This window comes from Notamacropus eugenii, chromosome 3 (assembly GCF_028372415.1).
Source record: "Notamacropus eugenii isolate mMacEug1 chromosome 3, mMacEug1.pri_v2, whole genome shotgun sequence".
In the NCBI taxonomy this organism is placed as follows: Eukaryota; Metazoa; Chordata; class Mammalia; order Diprotodontia; family Macropodidae; genus Notamacropus; species Notamacropus eugenii.
Window position 1 is genome coordinate 265,182,860 of NC_092874.1, and position 11,686 is coordinate 265,194,545.

At 38.1% G+C, this 11,686-nt stretch overlaps 1 long non-coding RNA gene and 1 pseudogene across 1 annotated transcript; one reads left to right on the forward strand and one right to left on the reverse strand.

Moving 5' to 3' along the window:
* Positions 1 to 818: 818 nt before the first annotated feature.
* On the reverse strand, positions 819 to 3,727 carry LOC140534443 (cAMP-dependent protein kinase catalytic subunit alpha pseudogene; annotated as a pseudogene).
* A 240-nt stretch (positions 3,728 to 3,967) lies between these two features.
* On the forward strand, positions 3,968 to 10,972 carry LOC140531519 (uncharacterized). The gene is made up of 3 exons (XR_011976352.1): positions 3,968 to 4,074; positions 5,367 to 5,761; positions 10,289 to 10,972. It is a non-coding gene; the product is annotated as an uncharacterized lncRNA (long non-coding RNA).
* The last annotated feature ends 714 nt before the right edge of the window (positions 10,973 to 11,686 follow it).

Here is an 11,686-nt window from a genome sequence, read left to right on the forward strand (position 1 = left end):
TATAAAAAGGAAGTAAACATGTCATAATCTATTGTACTAAATTCTATGAAGATACGTGTATGGATTCCTAACTGGGCTCTTCTCTATAGGAATATATTTCTAGTGGGTTTTGCTGTTAATGTTGCTCATTCATTTCAATTATCTCTGACTTTTTGTGACCCCATTCTGGGGTTTTTTGGCAAAGATTGTGAAGTGGTTTGCCATCAGAATATATCTCAATGGCTGAATTAAGGGTCAATTATTTCGGCTACAATCCCCTTACTATCCAAATAAAACCTTCTGAGAAGAATATTGGTAAGAAAATGAAATCTCATAATTGCAATTACAAATATGTAATCAAATTACCTTAATCAAGAAGAATTACACTGAAAAAGTAATGGAACATTTTAAGTCCAGAAAAACTCTGAGTAATATAATTGTTCCCAGTCTTAAATTTACATTTTAATCCATATTTCTTCCTCTATTTTAAGTTTAAAAGGCTTTACTTCATTTTTCTATTATATTTTTATAAACCTAATTTCCCAGGTTTTAATATTTAAGACTTTAAGATCAAAGTTGAAACTGATATGAGACAAGCTCAGCACTGATTGTGTTTGAATAATATTAACTTGTCTTAGATTTTTTTTTAAATTTAAGTCTCTCAACTTCCAATTCAGCTAATTTTTAGTAGCTCACATTAAAAATAAATGGCATTGCATTTCTTCATGCCTGAATAATTTTGGATATTTTTATAGGGTCCTGAGGAAAACTTTTTTTTCTGCTTTTTCCTCTTTTTATGATCAAATACCAAAATACTTTGATTGTTTCCTAAGGGTGAATTTTTTTAATCTTTTTGCTTTAATTTTTAATTTTTTTTAAACAAAATTTTATTGGTAATACTTTTCAAATATGTTTACAAAAAAGCACACTGTTAAAGAGGAAGTCATTTCAGTGAAACAAATTTCTTTCAATCACACAGGTTTAAACTCCCAGATACATCCCCCACCCCCACCCCTACCCCAGGCCTATGAATTCCTTCAGGGATGCGGGAAAATTGAGAGAGGGACAAAAAAAAGAAAAAGGGGGTGGAGAGAAGTGGGCTACTCTATCCCAGCTACTTCCTAGATAGAAGGGGGAGGGGGGAAATTATGATAATTCAGATGCCTCACAAGGGGTCAGTGGGAAGAGTGATGGGTACCTGTCAGACAAGCCAGATGTAGGGTGCTTCTAGAGATGAGGGATGGTGGTGAGGCTATCAGGTGAATAAAAATTGGCATTCCCATGGCAAAAGGAAGCTCTCTACCTAGAAACTGTGGCACTTCCTGTTTCTTTTCTCCCAGTCCCCCCTTTTTCCTTTCCCAAGGTGGGCTATATCCTTCAACTTGCTTTTAGGGATTGACACTCCCAGAAAGAATGGAAAGTTAGTGGCACTGAGTAAAAATCTATAGATAAGAATGGCTAAAAGGAAGAAGGTGTGTCCCAGGGATATCTGGGAGGCCTCTTTGGCAGGGATCACAAGCTAGGCTGCCTGAGTGAGTTGGGAAATGTTTTTTTTTTTGTTGTTGTTGTCCTAATACCCCAAGTGAGCAAAAACTAGGGAGTAGAGAAGAAGTAGGGGTTAAGAGAGCTGATCGTGAGGAAAGGAGACCACTGGGAGTGAGGAGGGGTGCAGAAAGAGACCAGGGCTCTTTCAAACGTGGCAGGATACCCGTCAAGGGGAATCTCACAATTGTTCCCACAACTCCCTCCTTGAGATCAGGAGCAAAAAAGCCCCATCCCCAAGTCACAGACCCAGCTCAAAACCATCAGCTAAGATCCCAGAGGTTAAAAATCCACAGCCTTTGACCTAGGCAGATCCAGACACATTAAAATGTATTTGGGATAATTAGGGAAGGTGGGAAGGAGCTAGGACGGAAGGCAAACATAACTTAAACAATATTTAAAATTTTTGGTTAAATATAAAGGAGCCATGAAAATTTTACTAAAACGTCTTCCCAGGAAGGATCTCTCCTTGTGGGGAACTGGTTTGCTGTCCTTTTACCCCTAGATAAGGTTCTGAAGTTCCAGGGAGAGGTCAGGAAAAGGACAAGTGATGGGCAACTGTGTCCCAGTCTTGGAAATTGGAGGTTTTCTAACTTGGGAATCCCCTGTCTCCCCTGCCCCAACTTCCCAGCACCAGGGGGATCAATAAGGAGATACAAAAACAAGGGCCTGGCTCTGGGTACTAGTGGGGGGAAGGGAGGTGGCTGGGGTGAATGAAACTGGATCTCTGGTGGTGTTAGATGGGGAAGGTTCAGATCTGTTTGGGCTGGAAAACTGATATAAAACTTGCATGGAATTAGACAAACAGCAGAGGGAACCTAGCCATGGGGTCTACCACCAGGAGTGAGACAGTGAGGAAAAAGCCAGTGGCGGTTAGGGATGGGAAGGAAAGGGAGGGAGTGGTCCACCTGATATGTGAATCTGTCCCCACCCTGCAAACATCTCTACTTTCTGATCTCCCTAGGGAAAAATTAATATGCAAGGAACTCTGAGGCCCTCAGGCTGCTCAATCCACCCCTCCCACCCTCCCCACCCCAAAAGAAAACCACCAGGACCCAGGGACACCCTTAGAACTCAGCAAACTCCTTGATACACTTCTCATGGATGGAGATTCGGAGTTCCTCCTCCTCATAATCATCAAAATTACTTGTGTCTCCTGGGTCTTTGTACTTTGGTAAAAAGGGAGCTTCCAACTTCCTCTGGTAGATGGCGATCCAGTTAGTGGCGGAGAACCATTTGTGGTTCTTGATGTCATTCACACCATTCTTGAGGTTCCCGTAGCGCTTGCTGAGGTCCACTTGGAGCAGTTTCCGAAGCAGGTCCCTTAAGTCGGAGCTGAAGTGAGAAGGGAATCGGAACTTGCCAGAGATAATGTTTTCATAGATCTGGATGGGCCGGGTGGCATAGAAGGGGGGGTAACCTGCTGCCATCTCATAGATCAGCACCCCTAGAGCCCACCAGTCCACAGCCTTGTTGTAGCCCTTGCTAAGGATGATCTCAGGGGCCAGGTACTCGGGAGTCCCACACAAAGTCCAGGTTCGGCCTTTCACGCGCTTGGCAAAACCAAAATCCGCCACCTGGACGTAGCCCTGTTGATCAATGAGAAGGTTCTCCGGCTTCAGGTCTCGGTAGATGAGGTCCAGCGAGTGCAGGTACTCGAAGCTGAGGACGATCTGAGCAGCGTAGAAGCGACCATGGGGCTCGCTGAACCTTCCGATCCGCCGTAGGTGGAAGAACATCTCCCCACCGGAGACATACTCCATGACCATGTACAGGTTGGTGTTGTCCTTGAAGGTGTACTGCAGTCGGACCAGGAATGGGAAGTTGATGGCCTGCAGGATGCACTTCTCGTTCATGGTGTGCTCGATCTGTTTCAGCTTCACAATCTTCTGCTTGTCCAGGACTTTCATGGCAAAGTAGTCCCCGCTCTCCCGGTGCTTCACCAGAATCACTCGGCCAAACGAACCAGTGCCCAGAGTCTTGAGCCTGTCAAACTGGTCCAGCTGGACTGTACTTGGCTGAGGCGGGTTTTCCCATCTCTTGAGGAACTCTTCCTTGGCTGTAGCTAGAAAGTCTTTCACGCTCTCCAGCTCGCTGCCCTTCTTGGCGGTGGCCGCGTTGCCCATCTCCGCAGTGCTGGCTCCGGCTAGGGCCGGGTCCCCCACCCCCCGCCCCGGGTGGCAGCGGCGGTGGCAGCGGTCGAGGTCTCGGGCTCAGCTGGCCCCCGTAGCCCCGTTCTCCCCCAACCCCCAGACGGCTCCCGGCTCCCGGGTCTCCCTCTGAAATTGTATAACCTTAAATGATGGACAGAGGTACTTGGGCTGTACTTTATAAGTCTTTGGATTCTATGACTTTGTCTATGTCCATAAAGAAATTATTATTATATATTGGATGGGGTTGTTCAATTGAATTAACATTTTTTTCCTATGTTATGTTGGCAGACATCTAAAAACATGGGTCCCATTATTTACTGATTCTCAGAGGTAGAAAGCAACTCAGAGATGACTGAGTCCAGCCTCTACCTGAAAAGGTATTCATTGTGTATAATAACAAGTAAGTCATTATCCAACATTTTTTAAAAGTAGATTTCCAACTTTTTTTTTTAATGTAAACTCTGTAGCATGGAGGAACCAATTATCTCCAAGACAATGTTGTTTTTTTTTCTTATTCACTCATCTTAGTCACATCCAACTCTGAGACCTGATTTGAGATTTTCTTGGCAAAGATTATGGAGTGATTTGCCATTTTCTTCAGCTCATTTTACAAATGAGAAAACTGAGGCAAATATGGTTCAGTGACTTGCCCAAGGTGACATAGCTAGTAAGTGTTTGAGGCTACATTTGAACTCTGGAAGATCAGTTTTCCTGACTCTAGGACCAGAATCCTATCCAATGCCCCACCTATCTAGCCTAACCTACTTTTAGATAGACCTAATTGTTAAGACCATTATTTTCTTCCTTAGATATAGTCCAATTACTCTCTTTTAAATTTTAATGTATTATTTAATGTGTTCATAGATTTAAAGTTGATTTTGATTTGAATGAGGGAGGGCTGTGCAGGTCACCAGCCTCACTTTCTCCTCCTGAGACATCTGGATCCAGTGACCAGATATTCATCAAGATGACTGGAGATGGCCAGGATGCAATGGGAGACACTTGTCCTTGGACTTTACTGTCTTCCTTCCTTCCTTCCTTCTTTCCTTCCTTCCTTCCTTCCTTCCTTCTTTCCTTCCTTCCTTCCTTCCTTCCTTCCTTCCTTCCTTCCTTCCTTCCTTCCTTCCTTCCTTCCTTCCTTCCTTCCTTCCTCTACAATGGGTTCCTGGCCAAGCTCTACTTAATGACTGCATTTTGGGCCCTCCTGGCTTTGAGTGAGTTTAGACTCAATGTCAATGGTAACTCTTTCTCTTTGTAATAGCAACCCTGAGGGTCTCCCCCCGCCCCCCAGCTTGATTTTTTTTTTTCTGGTTTTGTTTTCTTTTTAATTAAAGGCACCAACTCTTAACTCACCTCTTAAAGAAGAGAGGCCTATTCCCTGAATGGGCATTACCTCACTTTAAGTGAGAACTTGAAAAGGCCTTAGCCTCCCATTGCATCCTGGGCCATCTCCAATCATCCCGATGAACAGATAGTCAATGTCAGAAACGTAACTTTAAAGCAGAGAGGTCTTCTTGATTCCGAGTCAAGCTTTATATTCCTTATACTACACTGCCTTTAGAATCAAGGAGAGCACCATCAGGAACTTCTGTTGAATGGATTTAGGTGTTCACACCCACAACTATTTTGACCCTGGGGTAGTTATCCTCCACTTGACATAAACTTTAAATATTCGTTATTGTTTTTTTTTAGTGATTGGATAACCAACATGAGTCCTCTAAAGTGAAAGAACATCTGTCTTCCCTCTGCTGATGACAATGTTTTCAAGAACTGAGACTTCTGTTAAATCTGTCCTAAAGCTTCTTTCACACCACATATGTCTTGTTCTTTCAACCGAGTCTCATCACCTCAAGGTTATTCTGATTGTTCTCTGGCAGATCAATATCCATCTTTAAACATGATACCAAGAACTGTGCATAATTCACCAAATGAAGTTTGACCATGGCAAAGTAGGGAAAGACTATTATGTTTCTAGTCCAATACATATTTCTTGGATTTGGCTAAGACTTTGCTATTTTCCAGGGCTGGTATATAATATAGTTGTCATTCTGAGACTGGAATTCACTAAATCCCCATAACCTTATCAGGTGAGTTGTTGTTTACTTGTTATACTTCCTGTGTGTGTGTATGTGTGTGTGTGTGTGTGCGTTTACTCAAGTATGAGACTTTACATTTACCTTTATTAAATGATGTCATATTCTATTTAGCCCAATATTTTGACTTTTTGAGGCCTTTTGGGGTCCTGATTGTCGTTTAGGTTGTTACCTATCTCTCTAAGGATGTGTCATCTTCAAATTTGATAAGAGTGCCATCTATAACTTTATTTAACCTGCACATTAAAAGACTGAACAGTACAAAGTCAAGAATAAATCCCTGGGAAGTCTCTCCTGGAGACTTCTTTTCAGCTGACACCCAACTATCAATAACTACTCCATAGGCTACAATTACTTCAGCTAAATGAGAAAGGCTATTACGTTCCCATTGGCCTCATTATAATACACGTTGCCTTAAACCTCAGTAATCACACCTCTCTTTAAAAGTTAAATAATAATAGCCATGGAATCCTAGTTTTACAACCTATTAATTTTTAAATATATGTGGAACAGAAACACCACCCATAATTACAATCAAAAGAACTAGTTTTAGAAGCAAAAATATATTAAACACTAGCATATAGTGCCAGAAAACAGTAATCAAAAACCTTTATGAGACATAAGCTTAAGAGTCATCAGATTAGCAAATTAATTACATATAAACCAAATCCTGTTCAGCAATTTGTAAGACCCTTCAAACCAATACTGGCCCCAAAGAGTTCAATCCAATCTTGGAATGTAATTCCAGGCCTCTTACAATTTTGTGTTGAAAAATACAATTCAAACAAAATTTTGTTGGGTGTGTATGTAGGGGAGGGGAGGAGCGGAGTGGCAGGGCGGGGTAAGCACAGAACCAGTTTCTACTGTGTTTCTCTCTCTCCTCCCTACTCTGCTTTAACTATATTTCCCAGAGTACAACATACCTCACTCTGCATCCCACAAAGGTTTCTGTATTTGCTTTCTTTCTGTTAAACTTCGAACACATGCTTAGGGAGATGGAGATACAATTTCCTCCTTCCCCTCCCCCCCTCACGTGGGTTACATCAATGTTGCATTTGCCTTAATAAAAACATAAATTTGACAATGACATTTGACTGCCCAAGAAGTTTCAGTGACTTTTAATCCTATTATCTATCATATAAAATATAAATTGTTTTCCTTGAAATCACAGATTCAGCCCATATACTAAACCTCCTATTCTGCCAGTACCTAGCACAGAGTGTTTAATACTTTCTTGCTTAATTCAATTTTATAAATTTTAAATTTGGAGTTTTAGGATCTTAGTTGAGATGATTTTCTCCATTCTCTTTTTCATTTGAATTTGAGATCAACTTACACTACAGTCAGAAATTTGAAAAAAGCTCAATTTTCTTAATTACCTCAAATGTAAGGATCATATAAAAAAATAGGTGCACATACCTACATATACACATATAATATATATATACATATACATATATACATACATGCACATCTACCATGTATCCATCTATCTTTATCTATCTACGTATAAAAACATTGGCTAGAGCTGAAATATATAAATTTTCTGAAAGGGGAAAGGAAAAAGAGTGAGGGGGAAGAAAAAAGAAAGTAATGATGAAAAAAGAAAGCAATTGTTAAAATGAATCTATCTGTCTATCTGTTTGTCTATCTGGACAGAGACAGAGACAGAGACAGAGGGAGACAGAGAGATTTTGCATTTCATCCCAATATAAATAAATCCTGGAGGGAATTGTCTGAGGAGAAAGAGAATAATGTATTCTCAGTTCCTTATCACACTAAGGGTGGAAAAATCCTGCCAGAGAAAATATTGTGAATTCAAGCATTAAATGTCATCCTTAAATATAGACGGGTCTGATCGAAGGATGCAGAAATAGAAATGAGAATCCCTGTTTGTGGCCATCTGTCTTGATATTTGTTCTGGCAAATGAGTTGACTCTCCCATTCCATCTCAGTGTATTTCTTTATTTCTGTTTAATAAAGAACTTAGTAGGCTAGTTGTGGTGAACAGTAAAGTCAGAATCCTGGAGAGAACACTGGTTAAGTGGGCAGAGCATGTCAGGTTTGAGCAGAATTGTTGCTTATTTTAAGAAATACCTATTCTTAGTGGTATCACTGTTGTTTATAATATTAACTGTGCAGGATGGAAGTTGGTTAGGAAAGAAACTAAGGACTATGTGTGAATTTTTCTTAGATAGTTTAAGGCCTATAATCTGTTTTGATATCACTTTTGGGGGAAAGATTAATTTTCTAACTCCACTCTCCAATACACAATGAGATGTAGAATAATTAACCCCTACTTTCCCTGGCTGTTAATCAAGATTACTAAGGGAAAGTTAAGGATATACCACTCCAGTAGTAATGGTTAATACCCAAGGTGTCAGTTCTCTTAAAGTAAAAGACTAGCATACCCAAATAAATATTGAAGCTTCTAAAAAATGTTAATGATAACATTTATATAGGTCTTTAAGGTTTGCAAAACACTTTTTTTATATGTTATTTTATTTTCCCCACTCTCTTGGGAGGTAGGTGCTTTCACTATTCCCATTTCATAGATGAGGAAATTGAGACTGATACTTTAATTAAGTCAATTGGTCAGGGTCATGCAGCTAATGTGTCTGAGGGAAGAGACAAATTCAAATCTTCCTAAGTCCAACTCTAACATCCTATCTACATTGAGCTGCCTGGAGCACCCAGAGGATTGATTTGCATGCAGCTTTGTTTCAGGGAATTTCTAAATAACTTAGAGTAGAAATCACTGATATTGATAACAACAAATGGAAGCAAAAGCAAAGGATAGATAATGGAAAGTAGAATGCAGAGAAACAGGGAAAATAACACCCAAGAAGAAAGACAATTCTTCCAATCCAACAGGGAGTGAGTACTGTGGAATTTTGCAAATAATTCTGACTCCCTTTCCAGTTCTGTGGTAAGTGTCATGAAATCCATTCTGAATGGTACAGACAGGGAGGTCATAGTGTTATAACTGTGGAAAGTGAAGTTGGGAACAATGAATATAAAAGAAATGCCAGTTCAAGTCCCAGAAGGTATTCCCTAGACACCTTTCTCAGGCATCTGCCTTTGTTTTCAACGCACATCATGAGTATTATAAAAATTGCAACTTGACATTTAAGGGGAAGGAAAATGAATCCATTTATTCAATAAAGGAGAAATTGTGGAGCCTGGAAATGATTACTATGAAAAAGAAATATGTATGTTTGTGAAATATTTATTTCAAAACACCAGTCTGTAATTGTGAGCATGTTTTGTTGTGAAGGTATTCAAAATTTCCAGTCTAGCATAGTAGTTAGTAAAGATGTATCTATAACATTATGTGTGCTTGGTTTTTACTTTTTTGATTATTTTTTTTCCCACTGCTACCACTTTTGATGCATTCCAGTGGTAAATGCATGTGGCCAATACGATTCAAAATTTCAGATAGTCTCTTGAGAGATATAGATATATAAAATAAAGATAGACATATACACAGATACCAATAAATATAGATAGACAGGCATATATATGTACATATGCATACATACATACACACATAAGCAAACACATATTAATTGACAAAGGTAGGCATATGTATACCACAAATATATTAACATAGATAGATAGATAGATAGATAGATAGATAGATAGATAGATAGATAGATACTGATTTTTTTTTCCATTTAGTTGAAGGATTGTCTTTGGCAGTGGCATATTAGTTAGAGAGCTGACCTCAGAATCCTAAAATTTTTAGTTCAAATCCTTCCTCAAATATTAACTAGCTGGGTTACCAAAGATAAATCCCTCAGTTTCTGTCAACATTGGTTTCCTTATTTATAAAATGAAGAGACTGGAATTTATCATCTCCAAGTCTCCTTCCAGCTCCAAATATTTTCTGTTCTCTTCCTTTTGACAATCTCATTCACTCACATACCTTCAATATGTTTGTAAATGGCTTTCCAAATTGTATCTCTATCAGTTTTCAGATTCATATTTCCAAGTATTTATAAGCCCTATAAGGACTACATATTCAGTAAGTCCAAAACTTGAATTTTGTCAATGGTGAAATGATCCATTCATTCACAATTGATACCACCCAATACTACTCCCTAATCCAATCATTTCAATCTTCAAAAATTTAGTTTTGTCATTATGTCTTTTCCTTCTTACAATTTGGTAGAGAGTGAGAAGAGACAAAATAGAAGCACCAATACAGATGAATTTCTTAAAAAGTTTTATGAAGAGACCAGATAAAAGGAGAGAGAGAAGGACAGACAGACAGACAGACAGACAGACAGATAGAGGGTGACAGTTGCCTGGAATGAGAGGACCATGTGAAGGAGTTTGTTTTGCTTTGTATTTTTGGGGGGATGGAAAAGACAGACACGTTTGTAGGCAATAGGAGATGAGCCAATATTCAAGCCCCGCAGAACTAACATAGAGCATCTTGTAATCTTTTAAATATACAAGGTTGCCATTTAAAAATAAATTTTATTGTATTTCAGATATTTTTCTTTGTATACTTAGGTACATGAATGAACTAAAATGAAAATCCAAAGGGTCAACATGAGGCGAAATCTCCACGTTAATGATGAATTGAAGAATTGGGAAAAAAAAAATGAATTCTACATTGAAGTTTTGGTTTGGCTAAATAGCTCTTTCCCAGGTGCTATGCTAAAATCTCAAAAGGCTCGTTGTTTCTTTATGATATGCTGTTACTGATTCTATCATGCTATGACTTTATTCAGGCAATTAGTTGCTTGGAAAGTTTAAATTCACTTTTATATCCATTCCAATCATCTTTTGAGACAGAAATACGAAGCATTCATTTGCCCTTTAATCAAGAAGAGTTGACTGGAGGAGAGTAGGCTCTGTGATAAATAAGATCTTGCTGTCTTAATCATAGGAATTTGATGAGAGGCAGTGTTAGGATAAATATTCTTCCTGACTGCAAACATATTCCTAAAAATGTCTTTTGTTTTCATAATATAGCTCAATGAACAATAAAATACTCACTCCCTAATTTTATGTGAATAGAAACTTATCATTGTATTTTGACAGAAATCCAAGTTAAGTTATTCTGTGCAGTAATTTTAATGAAGTTCATGTACATTTCAAATAATGTATCTTGTTAGCACACAGTAAGTTTTTTTTTTCCCCTAACACTCCAGTCACAATTTTTGAGACCAGTTTCTAAAAGGTTGTAAATAAATAAAACAAAATGCACACCAGCATTATTCATTATAATATTTGGAGATATGCAACTGAATCTTAATATATTTTTTCTGAATCTAATAAATTTATAGTCTTTGTAAATTCATGTTAAACATTATTGACTTTTAAATGTTTTATTTTTCTTATTCAATTGTTTTTTTGATATAATTCATTTACTACCATTGTTCCTAGGAACATGTAAACAGAAATTTAATTAAAGAGTCATTTCTTCATAACTCAAATTTTGTTTAAAGCCCTTTTTCCCCCTCCATTAAAAGCAGAATGAACTATGTGGTTGCTTTCTCACTCTTGGAGCAATCTTGACAGATTTTAGAGGTTCTCAAGGACATTTCTATTTCTAGGTATCTGAAATTACTTAGATAATAATCCTGCATCATATATTAGATATATCAAAAGCTTCTTTTCAAAGTTCTGTCTCTCTTTCCTATATATAAGATATTTTATCTATTTAGCTGGCTGCATATTTATTTTTTTCATTCATTTATTCATCAGTCATTCAATCAATCTATCCTTCCATCTATTTCTTTATGAATTTTAACTTTTGGAAGCAATCAACAATATCAATATTGGCATTTTAAACCAAACTTCAATCAAATACTGATTTGATATTGACAAATATCATTTAAAGAGAAATGCCAAATGACAGGTAAAGGTTTTAATAATGTTATGAGATTTTGAAAGTATATTCTT